The following is a 21,127-nucleotide window of genomic DNA, read 5'->3' as shown; positions in this document are numbered from 1 at the left end:
ATTACCCTGTTTTCTAGCGAAGAAGTAACTGTTCCTTCCAATTTCAATTTTAAGTAAGCTAATCATTTGCTATTTTCGCAGTGGATATTGATAACTCACTTAGAAACTACTTTTTGTTTAAAAAGCATTAGAAGAGAGCACATTCACCCATTTGATTTACTGTGAAATATGTGAAAAATGTTTTCTGCCTCATCCTAATTACAATTGTACTTTGTTTTCATGAACTTTGGGTACACTAAAGTCTTTCTGCAGCCATCAGTAACCAGTATCTAGATCAGTTCATAATAGGAAACACTGACATGCATAATTCGAAGAAATGCAGTATTAGTATAATGTACCTCATAAATAAAAGTAAACAGTGAATTAAATACAATCTTTCATTTAATCTCCCCTTTTAGAATATTACTGACACACTGTCACTGATGTATCTCCAAAAATCAATCAAGTAGAGTTAAGGTTGGATTCTGTCTCCACAGCATTTGATCAGAATTATGTTATTATTATTATTATTATTATTATTATTATTATTATTATGGTTGTTGTTGTTGTTGTTGTAAGTACACTTAGTTACTTAGGATAAATTACTAGGATAAGCCATTGATTAAGAAGTAAATGTGTTCGTTTCTAATCTTTTTTTAAACAAAAGTTTTAAAGTTGGTAACTTTCAACTGCTGAAATGACAAAAAGTGTGTTTATTTATTAAATCAGGGTAGCTAAAAATTAATTTTCACTGTAAAAAATTAAATGGCCGTATTTAAGCACTATCATCATACTGAAAAAGTTCTATTTCTTACCTTAAGAATTTGACAGTTTGTTAGTACTAGGTTGAGTTTTTGCATGTACGGTGAATCAAAGCAATATACCAAAATATTATGGGTAAAAAATTGCTTAGTTTTGAGAATTCTCTTCAGTGCCACTATTTATTTACCACTGTCTCATTTTAAATTCTGAAGTTGTTTCCATTTGTTCCAGTTTTGAATCATTTTGATCTCTATGATGACCTGAATACAGTTCATGCCTAAAGGCTTACCTAAATTGCATTTTACACAAAAAAATTGGGGCAGCTATGTTTGTGCCATTTACAGTTATTTAATACAGTGTTTACTTTTATTTATGAGGTACATTATGCTAATACTGCATTTCTTTGTATTATGCGTATCAGTGTTTCCTATTATGAACTGATCTAGATGAGCCAGCTGCTAGAACAGTTGTGAACACTCCCATAGATACATAATTTCATTTATTTTATTGTTACTGTAGTTATGTAGTGCACAATATCAAATGGACTATGGCTATTATTATTTCTATTACTGATGTGTGTCTTTCAGAGTGTGATTGGCTGACAAGTTAGTACAAAATTGTTGAGAAAACTTATTTATTTTTTCAACAGTGAACTACAGAGTGAAATTATATTTTCTCATATTCATGGTGGATGTCTTTTACCATGTCACACTTTCTTACAACTTCACAATTTATGTGAAATACTTTCCTCTTCATCACAACAATATTTGGATGGAAGTTTCTGACTGCTATGTCTCAATTATAGATGAGATGATTAGACATGTTTCATGTGAGCCAATGGATTAGCTGCATGTTGATGCTGCTTTGTGTGTCTTAAGATTATTGTAGAGGACTACACCTTACATGAAGTTACAAAATTTCAGTGTGTATATGTGTCATTAAGCCTATTTGAGGAGCTGAGAAGGCTACCAGAACATTCCCGGGCCATATAGGAGCCAAACAAGGTGCAATTTAATGCCAGTTTGCTATTTTTACTGCTGTTTTGTTTTCTTACTGCTGAGTTGGCTCCACATTCCTTCTGCTCTAATTATTTTTTTTTCCAAGAAGTCAGTATTTGATACTGAGAGCAGGAACAAAATTTTAAATCTGTATTTATTTACTCTGTTGCAGATTTGTAACCATCTTTGGGGGACACTTTTCATGCATACTGCGTGGTCTTAGGTTCTCCATAACAATGTGATTGATTTTTAATCACCTGAGGAGCTGCTTGTTGGCTGTGGAATTCTAAAATTCTCTACCCTCCTACCCGTTCTTCCTTTTTTTCTTATGTCCAAGCTGACTAAGTGAGCAAAATTGCAGTAGGTCTTTCTTCCATGACAGTCTTCATTATGGATTAATGGCATCGTTCTTGCACCTAACTGTTGCATGTGAAGTACAGTATACACCAATCAACTGACAGTGAGTTTGCTATACCATTGGTGAAAGTTCATAACAGTGCATATTTCACAAGCTGAAGTGGACTCAGTGGTATCATGTATGTTTCTACTTTTGTTGCACCATAACACTTGCAGGAATAGAGTGCATTAGGGGAGTACGTGGAGGAAGGACCTACTCAACAGTCTACAACTCATTCAGTATTGCATTTTGTTTATGCTTGTGCACCAACTGAAATTTGAATGAAGAAAGTTAAAGAAAAAAGTAATTTATTCACATTTGCTTCCCTTGTTTGTGTGAAATAAGCCATGAAAATTTTAGGTTGTTTAGAAATGGGAATTTTATATATACAAGTCCTTTAATAGATTCAAACTGTGTGCTAGTCCAGCACTCCAACTCCCAAAGAATGGAATCATATAGTTGTAGTTATTAAACTTGACAATCATTTTTAATTTATTTTCACTATTGCACTGATGGAGTAGTTAGTTACTGGTAAAGACTTTGCCAAAGAGTTTTCTCATTGCAAAACATTACCACGAAAGAATCTGCTTTTGGTGGAGAGGATTATCTTGTTGGCTCTGTACAGGTTCACGTTTAAGTGACAAGCAAACAGCGCAATTATTCATTTGGGAATTTAACTAGTCAGTGTGAAGGCTAGAGAATGGTCCTTAGGTGTTGTGAACAGTCTGGAAAATGAGGTTTGGTCACTGTCAAATGTCAGTGTTGTACTAGGACTGCTTTGGAGTAAGCAATTTACTGCAGTATGTATCACACAATGAGAGGTGCAGCAGTGTGTGTCGTGGTGGGTTATAGATACCACCTTACTGCATCATGGCACTGCCAAATGGATATCTGTAGTTTTCATTTTCCATTACATTGTACTCATGGTTTTTCAACCTTTTTGAGTTTGTGGTTCCCTTGACCAGTTATGTTGTTTCCATGGTTCCCCTATAGGTTACTGTGTAAAAACTGGAAAAATTAATAAAAAATGTTGTGAATAAAATACTACTCATCTCAGTGCAATGCTTGAGCTTGCTTCTTGTTCCCCAACTTGTCAAATCTTAGCATCAAATGAGATACAGCTATCTTCATTTCCTTCTCCACACAAAGATAGGAGGTTGCAAGAGGAATTCATACCTTCAATACTTTCATACTCAAGCTTGGAAACTCTTTTCTTAGTGAATATCAAAATGTTTGCAATGTCACTTGTTAAATCTTCATTTCTAGTGAAGAATCTGTGAAAGTTCTACCAACTGTTACTCTTCTGCAGTACTGTGAAGGAATTTTGAACCCACTGAAACCTATTTCATTTCGCCTCCATCGTTCACTCTTCTTTCTCAAACAACCAGCTTCTTTTTGAAGGCTGAAATTGTGTCAATAACCCGAATGAAATGAGTTTCACTACCAGAGACTTCTTCAGTGAGTCTAACTGCTCAAATATATCACATAAGCATCCAAACTTTAGTTGACTCAGTGTCTAAAAAACCCTTAGTGCTGATATGATTTTCTTCTGCCAGGCAAGAACAAACATCTTGACTAAGTTAAAAATGCATGATAATACATTTCCCCTGGAAAGCCAATGAATGCTGCTATAAAAGAAGAGAGATGTATGTTCATTGACCATACTGTGACTAATTGTCCCAAAAATCAAGCTTTCTGTGGACAAGTTATAATAAAGTTCACCACATTTATGACAGTTTTCAGTACTGTATTTGATTCAGGTCAGCACTCACGTGTTGCGAAGTAAGTGTTTCTTTATGGATGGTGTAATGGGTTCTCATAATATTGGGAGCTGTGTTGCAAATAATTGCTTGTAGACCTCTCTAACCCCCCCCCTCCCCCCCCAACCAACATGGACCACATATTATTAGTACACACATCAACACAGAGAGCCCAGTTAATTTGGTTTTCTGTCATGAATCTTTTTCTGTCATACCTGTATTTATACCTGTACAAAAAAAAGTTGTCTTAAAAATCACCTTAAAATGCACCTAGCAAATTAAGTGAGTATCTCTATTGTGATCAGTGGCCTCATCAAGCTGCATACCAAAATTCCAGCCTCTAATTTTTTCTATAACTTGTTCACGAATAACAAAGGAATGGACAAAAGCTGTTTTTCCATGGCTCTCCAAGCGTAATGGACACTTTCTCAGTAGCACACTGTAGAATTAGTTCTTCTTCAATCAAGTAGACTTTCTTACATTTTGCTACCCGCTAAGCTTAGAAAATGATGATTCTTGTTCTTTCATTTGACTCAGTTTTCTAGAAAAATATTCTCTTGGTTTGACCATGTCATTCTTATGAATATTTTCTGAATGATGCTTTAATTTGCTAGGTAGCATACATTGAACAGAAAGTAATTTTCAAACACAAAACACACTGAGAATGCCCTTCATTGTTCACAGCAGTGCATGCAAAACCAAAATCTAAGTAGCTACCATTGTATTTTCTGTACTTGTGTTTAGGTGCTAAGTATAACACACAGTAGTTCAGCTACTATGTTATGACTGCTTACACAGGCTGATCAGCATCTAAAACGGACTTCCTCTGATGCCACACAGGTGGACACCAGAAATGAAATTTTCATCAACTGTCTTCTATGCCACAAACTATGAAGCAAATCGATGGCACCCCAGGTGGTCAGTCATGGCACACCAGGGTGCTGCAGTGCACAGGTTAAATATCACTACCTTGGACCTTGATGATTTCACAATTTGAAGTGAATAACATATTGTTACCATTTGGCATTCGTCCGTCTCCATTTACGATGATGTGTCATTGGGAGGAAGGTTTCCGTCATTGATTAATAATGATAGCTGCCATAGTGAATGAGAAACATAGAAGTTATTTTACGTGGAATCATTCTGAACAGTGCTGTCAGACACAGCATGTTTTGCGGCAGTACCTTGCTGGTGTAAATTCTTCATTTATAGGATACTGTTGTGCTAAAAAGTGGTTCTTGTTGAGTGGTCAGTGTCACCTATGTTCAAGAAGTATTTATCCTTTGTTTCAGTTGTGAGACTGTGAGGCTTTCTCATACTTATTCAGTGAACCATGCACTTAGCTGACTGCTGAATCCATGTTGTCATTATTGTTGTGGTCTTCAGTCCATAAACTGGTTTGATGCAGCTCTCCGTGCTACTCTATCTTGTGCAAGCCTCTTCATCTCCAAATAACTACTGCAACCTACATATTTCTGAATCTGCTTACTGTGTTCATGTCTTGATCTCTCTGTATGATTTTTATCACCCACGCTTCCCTCAAATTCTAAATTTGTGGTCCCTTGATGTCTCAGAATGTGTACTATCAGCCGATCCCTTCTATAGGTCAAGTTGTGCCACAAATTTCTTGTCTTCCCATTTCTAATCTGTACTTCCTCATTAGTTACATGAATCCATATATCTGTCTTATCGCTCTAATCACTTGCCACATCAATGCTATAAACTGTTCACAGGATTAAAAAAAAAATCAATTATGCCCCAATAATTGTGCCACACTGGAAGTCACTTGTGTTTGGAACTGACCTATGATATGTTCAAGTTAGTTATTGCTTGTATCAGATATTGGAAATTTTGGTAGTCACTGGTGCCAATTTCAGGAGCAGTGAATTCATCTGAAAATCTTATTGTTGAATTATCATCATGTATGCTTTGTTTTTGAAATTCCTCCCCATGAATCCTTCAAACACCATGCTTTCTCATACGGGGTGTTACAAAAAGGTACGGCCAAACTTTCAGGAAACGTTCCTCACACACAAATAAAGGAAAGATGTTATGTGGACATGTGTCCAGAAACACTTAATTTCCATGTTAGAGCTCATTTTAGTTTCGTCAGTATGTACTGTACTTCCTTGATTCACTGCCAGTTGGCCCAATTGAAGGAAGGTAATGTTGACTTTGGTGCTCGTGTTGACATGCGACTCATTGCTCTACAGTACTAGCATCAAGCACATCAGTATGTAGCATTAACAGGTTAGTGTTCATCACTAACATGGTTTTGCAGTCAGTGCAATGTTTACAAATTCGGAGTTGGCAGATGCCCATTTGATGTATGAATTAGCACGGGGCAATAGCCGTGGCGCGGTACGTTTGTATCAAGACAGATTTCCAGAAAGAAGGTGTCCCGACAGGAAGACGTTTGAAGCAATTGATTGGCGTCTTAGGGAACACGGAACATTCCAGCCTATGACTCGCAACTGGGGAAGACCTAGAATGACAAGGACACCTGCAATGGACGAGGCAATTCTTCGTGCAGTTGACGATAACCCTAATGTCAGCGTCAGAGAAGTTGCTGCTGTACAAGGTAACGTTGACCACTTCACTGTATGGAGAGTGCTACGGGAGAACCAGTTGTTTCCGTACCATGTACAGCATGTGCAGGCACTATCAGCAGCTGATTGGCCTCCTTCTGTGAATGGTTCATCCAACAATGTGTCAATCCTCATTTCAGTGCAAATGTTCTCTTTACGAATGAGGCTGCATTCCAACGTGATCAAATTGTAAATTTTCACAATCAACATGTGTGGGCTGATGAGAATCCGCACGCAATTGTGCAATCACGTCATCAACACAGATTTTCTGTGAACGTTTGGGCAGGCATTGTTGGTGATGTCTTGATTGGGCCCCATGTTCTTCCACCTACGCTCAATGGAGCTCATTATCATGATTTCATACAGGATACTCTACCTGTGCTGCTAGAACATGTGCCTTTACAAGTACGACACAACATGTGGTTCATGCACGATGGAGCTCATGCACATTTCAGTCGAAGTGTTCGTACTCTTCTCAACAACAGATTCGGTGACCGATGGATTAGTAGAGGCGGACCAATTCCATGGCCTCCACGCTCTCCTTACCTCAACCCTCTTGACTTTCATTTATGGCGGCATTTGAAAGCTCTTGTCTACGCAACACCGATACCAAATGTAGATACTCTTCATGCTCGTGTTGTGGACGGCTGTGATACAATACGCCATTCTCCAGGGCTGCATCAGCGCATCAGGGATTCCATGCGACGGAGGGTGGATGCATGTATCTGCGCTAACAGACGATATTTTGAACATTTCCTGTAACAAAGTGTTTGAAGTCACACTGGTATGTTCTGTTGCTGTGTGTTTCCATTCCATGATTAATGTGATTTGAAGAGAAGTAATAAAATGAGCTCTAACATGGAAAGTAAGCATTTCCGGACACATGTCCACATAACATATTTTCTTTCTTTGTGTGTGAGTAATGTTTCCTGAAAGTTTGGCCGTACCTTTTTGTAACACCCTGTTTGTAACACCCTGTATACATTGCTATTTGCAAGAACTGATCACATGCTGTGTTTTGAGACAAATTGAATCAGATGCAGCAGGTGATTCTAACACAATATACGTAGAATAATTATTTGTGAAAACTGAACTTTGTTAGACTTGATAGTATGTATTTTAGAGATTTTTCATGAGACTTTTCACCAAAATGCTATTTTCTCATACCACAAATTATGTTCAATTTTACCTGTTGTACTCATATATTTAACTGAGACTTTTATTTTTCTTACTGTGACTTAATTTTGTATGATATCTGGGATGTACACTTACAGAGTATATCATGATGTAGCAACTGTTACGTTATTGCATTATGCCAGTAGTTACAGGCACACTTGTAGCCTGGTGAACAATGACTATCTATTATAAGGTTCCAGCTATTAACTTCAGCCATCAATATCCAAGGTGCAGTTCCCTGTATTATTTAACTGAAAACATAAATTTGTTCAGGCATATCACCTAGTGAGCAATGTGGTGAGATGGTATGACAGTGTACTCACATTCAGGAGGGTGGCAGTTCAGATCTTCATGCATTCAGATGTATGGTATCCAGTCACTAAATTGTCTGAGGCAAATTCTGGGATGGTTACTTTGAAAAGAACACACACAATTTCTTTTCCCATTCCTCCTCAATCCAAGCTTATGCTCCATCTCTAATGACATCGTCGTCTATGGGACATGAATCTTAATGATCCTTTTTGTGTGTATTCAACCCATTAATTATAATATGTGTAAAGAAGTACAAATAAAACTCATTTAAATTGTCCTGCAGATACACTGAATATTGTTTATTGTGTGTCTACAAAGATTATCATAAAACTGTTCATGAAAACAGTTGTAACTGTCAGTCTTCACCAAGAGGCTTGACCCATTTCATGATAGGCAAGCCTGTTAAAAATGAGTTGAGATTGTTGCTTCTGCCTCCTTTTTTCCTTTCATTAAACATATATGTTATTCAGATAATCTGGGATTTGTTTGGGTCCCATGTAATAGCCACATTTTGGACTTCCCCTCTCTGTTCCCAAAATACTTTTGTTTTAAGCAGTCATAACTTTTTCTTTACTTCATCCTTATCTTTTCTTGAATTTTGTGTTACCCTTGTTCCTAATTGTCCATGAAAAATTTCATATAGCAAGTAAGAATACATTTCTTGGTCATAAGTCTCCAGTAATTCGATACCATAAAAAATAAAATTATGAGCAATATCTGAAATATCGTTTAACTATTTATGTCATTCAGAAATTTTCCGTTGAAACTCAGCAAATGGGCTTTGATATCCTTTATAATCAGGCCTTTGCAATTAACCTAATGACTATGACAGTATTGAATTATTGCTTCAAGAAAAATTGTAAGTTAATATTGGCAATCTTACACATTTTAAAACGGAAGGAAAAAGTGTCCTTCAGTACAAGATTTTTCCCAAAACTTCCAATTATCAGTTAATCTATATGTGGAATTAGAGATGTGATATTTGGATGAAGAAAATCCACTATGATAAAATCTAATTATTCTTGTAGCTCCTAGCTGGTAGCTCATTTTTCGTCAAAAATTTATTTATAACTGCAGATTTTAAAATTAAGCCTGGTACACAGCATGAAAAGGAAGTATAAACCTAACATGTAAACAGCTGGCTGACTGTTAGTTGCTTTTGTCACATCATTGTTCTCAATTTGTCATTGTTTTCCTCAATGCACATGACAACAGTTAAGAAAATTTTGTGTTGTCAGGTTAGGTAGAGGTTCACGTAATTGGAAGTTGTTAGCCAAACCTAGTGCCATTGATCAAGAGATTTTTCCCCTTCCTACAACTACTCATTATCAAGTATTTTAAGAGTAAAGGAGATCACTCACCAAAAAATAGAAGCATTCTGCTAGAACTCTCCTGCTGTAGTCGTTATTAAGTATGAAGTTAAAAGTGATCTTGCTAACTTAAATATGACTATAGTAACTTTTATGGTTTGTGTGTTCTACTGTGCCACATTGTTGGCAACAGTTTTCATAATTATTCACTGTTAATAACACAAATCTATTGTAACAGTGTGATCTTTCAAGAAGATACCAGTCGGTGTATTTCTGTTGATTTAAAGTTTTGTACATTTCTTGTGAAACATATTTGTTTTATTCTCTCCATAATGATTGTATGATGTCTGTGCTGCTGAACAAATGGTGTTGGGACATAAGAAAAGCAATGAAGTAATTATTTTACTTTTTTAAACTGTCAATGTACTTTAGGACAGTCAACTTTTGCTGTTTTCATCATACATAGTTGCCTGAATTCCACATGAAAAAAACTGATTCTTAGATACGTTCTTCTAATAACTTTGACTTGTGTGTTGGAATTTTAATGGTTCTTTGTTTCAGTAACTGACTTACTGACTCTACCTTGCCTTCTAAGTGCCAAGGGACAAAAACAATTGTGAACAGTTTATGTGGGCACTGACAAGGTATTCCATTTAAGGCAACACTCTGTAATTATAAATAAAAAAAAATATTTTGTGTATGACATTAATTTCAGTGTGTTCTTTGATCTTTAATATAATGAATAAAAAGGAGACTCACAAAAAAACAAATATGAGAATACAGAGTGCTAGTTAAACCTTAAGGAAAGAGATGGTTGAAGCAACATTGTCTGCAGCTAGCCAAAATAAAGAAACAGTAATAATAATAATAAAAACAGAAAAAACATAAACAATCATCATAAAGGAATTCAAGTTCAAATGCTCTCTTTAAATGGGAATAATAGAAAATAATAATAATCATAAATATTGTGAAATAATATTATCTTATATATCTTCTGTATAGGTGTGTAGCAATTAATAAATTTCCTGCATAAAATTGAATATTAAGTGTAAAGATTGATGTGTGCAGATAGCCTCCAGTTATATGATGAAGATAGCAAAAGGATTCAGAATATAGGAAACATACTTACGTAATTCTGGTAGTTGACTTCATAAAGATGTATGACATTACTGTTGTTAAATTCTACTGTGGGCAGTACCTATGATGTGCTGTCACATATTTGTTGTGTCAGGGTGGCGATGAAGTGGGAACTCTTTAAGTTGAGCACTGTTGTATTCCCTCCCACCTACTCCTCACTTTTCTTCTCAGTCCATTTCTTTTTAATCAAGTACAGTCCCTATCATAAAAACACAGTAGTATCACTTCTTTTCAATTGTACCATGTGTTATTTGTTGAAAACCATAACAGGGTGTGCATGACAAAACTTTGCTGAAAATTTAGTGAATTCCTCTCATCGCTTGCAAACCACTTACACTTCTCTACTCTCCCACTTTCAAAACCCTACCACACACTTGGACGAGGGGAATAAGGAAGTTTACACAGTAACAGGGTGTAGCTAATTAAGTGTTAACTGCTCCACAAAGCAAACTTGGCAGTCAATGTACTTTGCTGTTCACATACACAGTTATTCAGAGACTGACATGACACATATCTGTAGATGCACTGTTGTGAGGCAGCCATTGCCCTGCCCTGTTTCAAGTGTGGTGGTGGGGGAAACTGCCAGTATTGATTACTGACTGTCTGCCTGCCTGAGAGGGAGAATTGTGGAAGAGGAGGGGTGGAGGCTGTGAGCACCTGTCTGAAAGTGGTAGTAGGTGGAGGGGAAGCTAGAACAAAGAAAAAGAGAGGGGGGGGGGGGGGAAATTAATTAATAACAAAGCCAATTTGTCACTTTTGCACTTGAAGTTTATCTCATTGTGTTGACTTGAACATCAGGAGACCAGCTTATTTTGCATATTTTCAGTACCTGTCACCACATGAAATTATCTTCTGGAACAGTGCAGCTAATATAAGCAAAAGTTTGACTCAGCAAGTATTAACAGTAAGAATACTTTGTAGAGAAGGTAACCCAACATTGTACTGGGACCTCTACAGATATTTTGGAATTATTATACTAATTTCCTAGTACATTTGCTCCTCCATAGCTCTTTTTGGGATGTAAAAAAAGCAGTTTCAGATTATCTGTGATTTCCACAGCCTTAACACTGGACTCGAAAACAAATTTCATATAGACCTGGCCTCATTGTGTAGGTTTCACATGATGCACTGTGTTTAATGTAAAGCTCATTAAATGCTCTCATCACCCATAACGTAATAAATTGGAAATCCCCATAAATTCAAAAGGAAAGTAAAACTATTTTGTATTATGCTCTCCTACAAATTATTTAATGATTTAGAATGCGGAATTTAAGACTTTGAATAGCTGTATAAGTAACGATGTTCATTACAAGCAGATTACTGTTCTTACTGTCTGTGGGGAACAGCTGTACCCAGTAAATATCAGTGTAGCCATAGAAGTAATAAGCAGCCAATAGCAGATAAACAGCAATCGATTACTAAAACTAAAGAAGTAGAATCTAAAAAGTTGTGGGTTTCTTTCTAATTTTCCTATGAAACATTTAGTCTGTTGAGCATAAGTAGTTTATAACAGTTTGACGGCAATTAATCATAAATGCAGTTCTTAAAATCAACCTTTCTTCATTAATTTATGTATTATGACACTGTCCACAGTCCTGTAGATTCTCCACATAACAAGATGAATGAATGAAAGAGAGAATGGTATTAGGTTTTGTTTCAAAATGAAAATTCTCTCAAGAAGACAAGAAAAGTATGAGACAGAATTGTTGGCCTCCAGATGAAACTTAAGTAGAGAGAGAGAGATACTTTTGTCTTCCCTTCTCCTCACAACAGCAGGATCCCCCTCATATCAGAATTTGAGTGACCTTTTTAACCTTCTGTAATTCTCCTGAGGAAGGAACTATTAGTTCCAAAAGCTTGGATAATGTAAATGCTTTTATAGGTGCATGTCAGCAGGACTAACAATTCTCTTGAAGGTAAATATGGCAGCAATTCTGTCCCATAATTTTATGGTAATAGGTTTTCTCTGATTGAAGAGCTGATTAACACCTATGTGTCAACATATTTTCAACTTTACTAGATGTTACTGCTAGTAAAGGGGAAGGGGGAGGGTCAGCCTGCTCAGTAATATAATGTGTTTTTGGTATCTGGGGGAAAAACATGTATTTGTCATAGCACTTCATTGTGAATTTATGTACATGCGAACAACTAACTTTGGGGTGTCCCTTTTTAGCGGCAAATTGTTTACAAACACATCACAGAAAATAAAATTCTCTGTTCTGTTAACTGAGTGTAATCATACCTGTCAGCTGCTTATTTCCCAAACAATAAGCAGTTAACCTGTAGACAATGAGGCTGACCATACAACATTTTTCAATGTGACCTCTTTGTGATCCATCTGTTGTGTGATCCCACTGTTTGATACTGCAGTGGTTGGTTTGATCCTGTAGTGGGTGGAAAACTTCTATTGACCAAAATGAATCATGGCAATGGTTTTCCTAAATATTGCCAGTTATTTCCGCAATTAACTACGCCACTAAACAAAAGTTTGAAAGTTCCATTTACTAATGGAAGTATGGACAGTCAGAATGCACTTAACGAACCGTAGTGGAATATGAAATTAACTAAATTCTCAGAAGAACATCATCCTGTATGTATTTTGTTAATCTAAGATTCTGAACCAGGCTCTGTATTGGCACATTTTATATAAAATCTGAAATAATGATTCTCATTTTAGTCATTTCATTGGCCATTTCTTTTTCCTTTTCATTACTTACAAGACTGAATCTTATGGGCAGATTGTAATTTTGGCTTTAATCTGTGGTAAATAAATGTTACAATAAGAAAATGTATGTTTTCAATTCTATTTTTAAGAATGAGTAGTCTACATATTTTGTACCATAACTCCACTGTTTTCCATCTTGTAATTTCTCTGCTAAACAGTGTCATCTTCTCATTCCAAAAAATTATTGAACACTGTGACAATGTGACTGGTGTGATCAGACTGCCATGATTACGGCATTGCTGTCTTGAGTGGAAATGGTCTTCACAGGTACAAAGAAAGAAAGAAAGAAATTGGTGATTCCAAGCATTCTTGCAATATATTGGTTTTGTGTGGCATAGTACTACAAACATGCCTATGTTGGAAACTACAATTACTTTACTGAATTTACAAACATAATTTATGTTGTTCTGTGTCATTATATTCCTGTCCATTATGTAGTTCAATTAGTAAGATTACACATTTGTCCAAATGAAAAAGATAAACTTTCCTTCAATGTTTTTGGATTTTCAGCATAAAATGAATTTGTGTAGGTAACAGAAAAACTAGTAGATCTGCAGGAATACACTACAGCTTAAATTGTGATGTTTATTGCAGTGTTTGTATATTTTATAGTAGCATTCTTACTGACCATTCTTGGAAGGCATCTCTTTAAAAAAATATATACTTGTTTTGCTTTAGTACATATCAGAAACATTGCTTTGTGAAGTGATGAGTGTAGCCATTTGTTTCAAATTGATTGCTTCATTAAATGAAATTTCCTCAAGACAAAACAGTATTAAATGGCGGTTATAAATTGCTTTCTTCTGCTGTTTTAATTTGAAGTGACTTGTGAAAATAGTATCTTCCAAGTAAGATAACTGACCTGCAGTGATAAAACTGCTTTATTCCTCAGCTACACAGAACTCCTGCCACAGAGAAGAATAACCCACAGAGGATTGTCTGTGATAAAAGCAGCACCATTTATCTGCAGGAAGTAGTAATTTTTTCCTCCCCAGGGGGATGGGTAGTAGTAATTCCCTTGGTGCTCCTGCTAGAAAATGTTGATAAATAAAGAGCCCAGCCGGCAGTTGATGGGGGTTGTTACTGGTAGCTGTTTATTTCATGTTTTAATTTGCTGAAATGTTCTATGAACTACATTCACATAAAATTATATGTCGACTTACTTAATTGTTCCAGTCTTATGCATTTTCCTTTCAAGAGCCTGAATGATATAATTGATTTGTGATTTTTGTAAGTGTTATTATGTAACAACATTTCAGGGAATACAGCTACATGATTCTCAGGTTATTGATTGAAATCTGTGCATGTGAGCTTCTCAGAAAGTGTCATTGGCTATGGGCATCAGTAGGTCATTTGTTATTCTGTGATAAATTTCTTACAATCCCTATTTTGAGTCACAGTATGGTTTATGAATATATTTAAATAATAAAATGCAGCATATGCTCATTTGTTAACAATAACTATACAGATCACAAATATTTACCATTTTTGTTGCCCCCCCCCCCCCCCCAATTTCTTACACTGTTCACTACAACAGCTAAGAGGGTATGGAATAATTGTCTGCATTAAAAACTATGCACTGATGTCTTTGAATATTTGGAGATTTTCAGCATCATACTTTTTCAAGCACCCAGTGGCATATTACTCTTGATTATAATATTATACTCATAGAAAATTTATGCCCTGCCCAGTAAAGCACAAAATAAATCAGTCTGCATGACAATCTGTGTTGTCAGCTGAGTGGATTAAAATGATATGATATGATGTGATACAGCCTGGTGCATGGAGATGCTGAACAAATATTTGTGGCCTAGAGTCTTGGCAATGCTATGACGCAAGTCAGGTGCACTGTCCAAGGATATGTCACATACCATAGCACATTATAACACAGTGGCTCCTCTGTAGCTCCAACTTTCATAAAGGCTGATGTTTAAAGCTTAGGACTGATATCTTGAATCAAAATTTGCAAAAGTCCTTGCAAAACATAGGCAAAATGACACTTGATATTCTTCTATGTAAACATAAGGCCAAAGGGGAAATATGAAATGTACAACACATCATTGCTGCATCTAGTGCATTGAAGTTCATTCACTACTTACATTTTACTGTTTACATATTTAATACTAAGTACGACATTCTAGAGTGTTAACTGTGCTGCTGTCCATTTCAGAAATCTCCATTGATTCATTTACATTATGCACATCACTGTTCACTATAATATGCATTCAATGTTCCACACAAGTCTCACAGCAATTGTACAAAAAACTGGTGTGCAAAATAATTTATGTTCTCATCCATTACTATTTACTCCTAAGAAACCGTTTCTACATTTTAATACTAAAATCTTCATGTCACTGCACATTATTTAGTTCTGTTGATACTATTGTAAAATCTTGCTATATATATTCCAACGATCCCATCACTCATGTTGATAATATTTTTTGATTTTTTCACATATGTGCTGTATGGTTCTTCAAGTATATTGCATGTGACCTCTGCTGCATTTAGTTGTATGCACTATTTGTTGAACAAGATATCTTCTTCTTCTTCTTTTTTGTTTTCTTGTTCTTTTGATAACTTCGTTTCTTCCACTTTGTTGTTTGTCATTTGCACTTACCTTCTCCTTTTCTATCTTTTTCTGATTCTTTTCCTTTTGCACCTTGTTTCTTCTGCCTCTTATCCCTCTCCTTTTCTCTTGCAAGACCTAGATGTAAGAGTAGTTGAAAGTGCTAAATTTTTAGGGATCTCTGTGGACAGTTGTTTAGGATGGAAAGATCATATTTCCAATATAAGCAATAAACTTAGCAGTGCTGTTTTTGCTCTGAGATAAATTAAGCCACTAATAACTGAAGATGATGTATGCATGGTGTATTTTTCATACTTCAATGCTATAATGAGCTATGGTATAGAAATTTGAGGCCACTCGACTGAGGCAATTAAAATATTCAAATTACAAAAGAGAGCAATTAGAATAATTGGAAACAAAAGAACAAGAGATAGTTGCATGCCTCTTTTCAAAAAATATAAGATTCTAACCTTCTACAGCTTGTGTGTATATATATATATATATATATGGTTATAATAGAGGGAAACATTCTTTAAATATGTCTGCTTGTGTCTGTATATGTGTGGATGGATATGAGTATGTGTGCGAGTGTATACCCGTCCTTTTTTCCCCCTAAGGTAAGTCTTTCCGCTCCCGGGATTGGAATGACTCCTTACCCTCTTCCTTAAAACCCACATCCTTTCGTCTTTCCCTCTCCTTCCCTCTTTCCTGATGAGGCAACAGTTTGTTGCGAAAGCTTGAATTTTGTGTGTATGTTTGTGTTTGTTTGTGTGTCTGTCGCCCTGCCAGCACTTTCATTTGGTAAGTCACATCATCTTTGTTTTTCACACACACACACACACACACACACACACACACACACACACACACACACACACACACACACAATCTCGCCCAAACTCTTTGCCTTTGAATATGTCTGCTTGTGTCTGTATATGTGTGGATGGATATGTGTGTGTGCAAGTGTATACCCGTCCTTTTTTTTCCCCCCCCCTAAGGTAAGTCTTTCCGCTCCCAGGATTGGAATGACTTCTTACCCTCTCCCTTAGAACCCACATCCTTTCGTCTTTCTCTCTCCTTCTCCCTTTCCTGACGAAGCAACCGTTGGTTGCGAAAGCTAGAATTTTGTGTTTATGTTTGTGTTTGTTTGTGTGTCTATCGACGTGCCGGCACTTTCGTTTGGTAGGTCACATCCTCTTTGTTTTTGGATGTGTGTGTGTGTGTGTGTGTGTGTGTGTGTATACAAGCCGTAGAATATATATACAAAGATGATGTGACTTACCAAACGAAAGCGCTGGCACGTGCCAGCGCTTTCGTTTGGTAAGTCACATCATCTTTGTTTTTAGATATATTTTTCCAATGTGGAATGTTTCCCTCTATTAATATATATATATATATATATATATATATATATATATATATATATATATATATATTTTAGGGAAACATTCCACGCGGGAAAAATATATTTAAAAACAAAGATGATGTGACTTACCATACGAAAGTGCTGGCAGGTCGATAGAAACACAAACAAACACATACATACACACAAAATTCTAGCTTTTGCAACCAATGGTTGCTTTGTCAGGAAAGAGGGAAGGAGAGGGAAAGACGAAAGGATGTGGATTTTAAGGGAGAGGGTAAGGAGTCATTCCAATCCCGGGAGCGGAAAGACTTACCTTAGGGGGAAAAAAGGACAGGTATACACTCGCGCACACGCACACACACACACACACACACACACACACACACACACACACACACACACACATCCATCCGCACATACACAGACACAAGCAGACATAAAATGTCTGCTCATAAATTCTTCTACAGAATAAAAGTAGTATTCATATAACACCAAATTTATTTTGAGCCTGAATCCTTTCTAACAAACTTTAAATATCTAGGTAGCTTCTTGCACATAAGTACTCTCCATGTGCCTAACACTGCTGTGATGTTTTCAAAGCCATTGCCCAAGTCTAAAATTATCTTAAGAATGACAGCTTTGATGATGGGGCCATCTTTATTTTTTGTTAAGAGGAGTAAATTTTCATGAATAAGCAGACTCTTCCATTGACACATGTTACCAGCAATATATTGAGCTCTGTAAAGAGATATCTTGTGTTGGAGGGGAGAGGCACTTGTTTCCTCATCTTAATTATTTGCTTCTGCTTAATAAAAATTCTGTGCACCAGATGTCTCAAAATGATATTCAGTATCTGGTCACAGAATGTGCAAAGTAGACCTGTTTTAATGTTTCTACCTCACAGATTTCACTAACAGTGCAACTGCACAAACTGCCCAGTCTGTCCAATCTGTTTAATAACTCGTGTTTGTGTATGATGTCCCACTGCAGAGTATTGTCTGTTCACACTCCCAGGAATTTTGTGGCTACTTACATATGTATAGCACATATATACAGCACAGTAGAAAGGGCACAGCTTTTGCAGAAGCTTCGGTATGGGGTGAAAACAACATACGGCAAGAAAAATCTGTCACGGAATGCCAAATTATGACATTACACAGCAACTGTAAGAAATGCTGCTCTGTACGCATCAGAAATGATCACACTCGACAAGAGAGCTTGTATACAGCTGGAGGAGGAGGAGCGGAAAATTTTGAGAGACATATGGGGCACCAAAAAACATGAGGATATCTGGATACACGGAACACGATAGGAACTGTGTGAAAATATTGAACCCATATTGAGCGAGATACAGAAGAGGTGGTTGCTATTTGTTGGGAACATCATGAGGATGGATGAGGAGAAGATGACTAAGAAGATATGGAATGCAACATGTCATATGGGAAACAAAGGAATAAAAGAAAGGAATCTGCAGGTAGTAGTACAGGACAGGGAGAAGTATAATGGGTTGGTGGATGGTCACAGGTGACCAGACACTAAAATCAAAGTTGTCTTAACAGAAGAAGAAAGAAACAGAAGAAGCGAGAGAATGAAGAGGTAATGAGAAGAAAGGAGACATGCAAAACAAGCCACACGTGATCCTCAAGGGTCCTAATGAAGCAGAAGTAGTATAGATACATTACCTTCCATAGATTGTACCTTTTGTGATAATCAAAAATTTATGTGCACAGTTTTGTCTTTATTTAGTAGCTATTTGTTTGGATTTAATTTGTTTACCAGCTTGCAGTTTGTATCACCAATTATAGTTTTGAGTTCATGAGTACAGTGAATTAATTATAATGTACGCCGTAATGACTAGTGATACTAGCAAACATTAATGGTAAACCTTCCTGCAGTTCATTTATAAATGTGATTAACAGAACTGCATCGAGTATAGAACCTTGGTTAGTTCTTTATCTTAGTACTTAGTCGTTTGACTAAGTACTTTCACCATTTGTAAGGTAAATATGACTTCTTGTAACTCTGTCCAAAAGATACCATTTAACCCACTCATTGCATTGTTTGTCTAGTTCTGCGATTTTTTTTATTATTTTTTTTCCCCCCTCTAGAAGTAGTGCTTGGTTGATGAGGTCAAAGGCCTGTATGAGATGAAAGAATACTAGTGTTCTATGTTTTCTTTCATTGAATGCATTATAGATTTCATATAAAACTATACACAAGGCCTGATTTATACATTGCCATTTCTGAAAGCCAAACTGATGAAAACTCAGTAAGCAGTTACTTTCTTGGAAGCAAATATAACGTGAATTGTTTATATACTGCATTTTGTACATTTTCTTGACTACAAGGATAACTACAGTATTTTCCCTTTCTCCGTTGTGACTAGTCAATTTAGACACTGCCTTTAATTAACTTTTACTGATCTTTGTGCTGTATGTAATGGCATCTCAAGTCAATGTAAAAGAATAAAGATTTTCAGTTGTTGATATATTTGCAAATATGTGACACTGTAGTATCATCTTAATAGCTTTTTTTAAAAATCATAATGTCACATATTTTCTTCAACACTTTGAACAAATAACTCTTGTTGTTCTTCCAACTTGCCTTCGCGTTGTAACATTCCAGGCTTATGGTTACCACCCCTGCATTATGTATTACTAGGTCAATACTCTTATATCTCCAGCTATAATTAAATTCAATTACTTTTCGATAATAGGAAAAAGGCTTTTAGAAGAATAATAGCAATACAAAACAATAGTAGTTACAATACCCTTTGTACCATAAACAATCAGATTCAGGAAATTAATATATGGAAAATGTTTAGATAAAAGAATAATATATTTTGTTCTCATCATCTGTAAATAGTAGGAATTAAATCTCGAGACTAATCAACGAAATATAGATAATTGATTGTTCAGCATTGTTAGAATGCTTATTTCTGCAATTTCAATATTAATGTGATTTTTACATGTTTAGGACATGTGTTAAACTTGTTCTAGCAAAGTAGGGAATATTATAAAGTGTTTGATAATGTTGTCAAACTATTTCATATTATAAATTATGTTTTGCATTATTATAACCAGTATTACTTTGTAGGAAGAGTATAAATATTCGGCCTTGAGTATTGTTGGGGCAGATGAGTGTAGGACCCACCAGAGGACAGATCTGTGCGTACAGTTCAGATACGTTCTTTGTGCATGATTTGAGTTTGGATTTACAATAGAGCAACTCGTGTGTTGGACATTGTCTAAAACAGCATATTAGAACAGTGCAGTGACGGATTATTTCAGAGTGTTAAACAGTTTGACTTAATATCGCAAAAGGCAGAATGATATGTGACTTTATATTCATACTGTGTTGAGTATTAGTGTTGAACAATGCAGTGGACCTCACACATGTATTTCTATCAAATTACTGCGTCTAGACTATTTAATATCGCCAGTGTAGTATGTGCTACCATCGGTAAGCTCTAGTAGTAACAAGAAGACTTATTACATCGAAGATTGATCATGAGCTCATAAGATACAGGTTTTGAAGTGAATAAATCTACGTACTTACTTTACTTCAGTTGAGCCCTTACATCATTGTAGTGAAATCCATTATGGTATCCTGTAATTATTGAACAAGCATATTTTAGCTCATGTATGCAGTCGTGGAGGGACACCGAAGGCAAGATATTCTCAGGTATTTAAACCATTTTTAACTTCTCACTAGCTGGTGGGATGTTACACTGTCAGGTTAGCCTCCTACCAGGCTAGTCTACTTCTGAAGAGTAATCATGGCAGAAGGTCCTCTACTCTTGTTTAGTAATTTACAACGTTGCATACAGTCTTTATTCAGCAGGTCAAACTGAATGAAGAGTGTGCAGCACTTAAGACACTGGGCTCCCATTTTGGGATGAGTAGGGCTCAAACTCTCTCCTCCTCCTTATCCTTATACATTTATGTTTTCTGTGGTTTCCACAAATCAGTGAAGGCAAATACGGGAGAGATTCATTTGAACAAACACGCAGCCAATATTCTTCCCCATCCTTGTGAATTTAGAGCTGATA

The 21,127-nt window shown here is 36.1% G+C and overlaps 2 protein-coding genes across 4 annotated transcripts in view; one reads left to right on the top strand and one right to left on the bottom strand.

Moving 5' to 3' along the window:
* Positions 1–21,127, bottom strand: part of LOC124712502 (carbohydrate sulfotransferase 11-like) — a 237,398-nt gene that overhangs the window by 110,265 nt on the left and 106,006 nt on the right. For 2 of the 3 annotated variants that reach the window (XR_007005582.1, XM_047242800.1), the window contains exon 1: positions 10,412–10,961. The exons of the other annotated variant lie outside the window; for it this stretch is intronic. The gene's annotated coding sequence lies outside the window, so the exon portion shown is untranslated. Of the gene's footprint in view, positions 1–10,411; positions 10,962–21,127 lie in introns of those variants that run through there. 3 annotated transcript variants of the gene reach the window in all.
* The window catches only part of LOC124712500 (calcium uptake protein 1 homolog, mitochondrial-like), a 236,346-nt gene that overhangs the window by 195,783 nt on the left and 19,436 nt on the right, over positions 1–21,127 (top strand).

The sequence above is a fragment of the Schistocerca piceifrons genome, chromosome 8, assembly GCF_021461385.2.
Source record: "Schistocerca piceifrons isolate TAMUIC-IGC-003096 chromosome 8, iqSchPice1.1, whole genome shotgun sequence".
NCBI lineage: Eukaryota > Metazoa > Arthropoda > Insecta > Orthoptera > Acrididae > Schistocerca > Schistocerca piceifrons.
This window is presented reverse-complemented; position numbering and strand designations above follow the sequence as displayed.